The sequence below is a fragment of the Chrysochloris asiatica genome, unplaced genomic scaffold (genome assembly GCF_000296735.1).
Source record: "Chrysochloris asiatica unplaced genomic scaffold, ChrAsi1.0 scaffold00374, whole genome shotgun sequence".
NCBI lineage: Eukaryota > Metazoa > Chordata > Mammalia > Afrosoricida > Chrysochloridae > Chrysochloris > Chrysochloris asiatica.
In genome coordinates, this window is record NW_006408892.1 from 1059082 (window position 1) to 1059817 (window position 736).

Here is a 736-nt window from a genome sequence, read left to right on the forward strand (position 1 = left end):
AGCACATAACAACAACAACAGAAAGAAGACCAATTAATACAACTATTATTCATATTTATGCACCAGCCACTAAAGTCAGTGATGGTGAAATTGAAGAATTCTACCAACTTCAAGTCCTGGTGTCGCGCTGTGGGTTAATTTGCCAGACTGCGAAGCTGTTTGAACTGCAAGGTCGGCAGTTCAAGCTCACCGGCCACTCCTCAGAAACCCTGTACAGGGTGCTATGGGTCAGAACCGACTCGGTAGCACTTCACAACAACAATAACCAACTTCTTCAGTCTGAAATTGATCAAACATGCAATCAAGATATATTGATACTTACTGGTGATTGGAATGCAAAAGTTGGAAACAGGAAGGATCAATAGTTGGAAAATAAGGCCTTGGTGAGAGACACAATACTGGAGACTGCATGATAGAATTTTGCAAGACCAAGGACTTCTTCATTGCAAAGACCTGTTTTTAACAACATCAAAGACTATACGAGAGAAAGGGCTGCCTGGTTTGAAGTTCAGGGAGATGTGTGAACTTCAGAGCCCAAGAACACTGACCTAGCCACTGGGGGCTAGAGTTAAGAATGAAGCAGCCAACTGGGCTGAAGAGGGGGGAGGCGTGCAAGATTTCCCCAAATTGCACAGTACCCATTTGACTAGCTTGGATGGCTTGCCAACCAGAATTCAGCCAGATAAAGATAAAGACAAAGGGAGCAAGCATCAGTTGCTACAACCTGATCAACTGG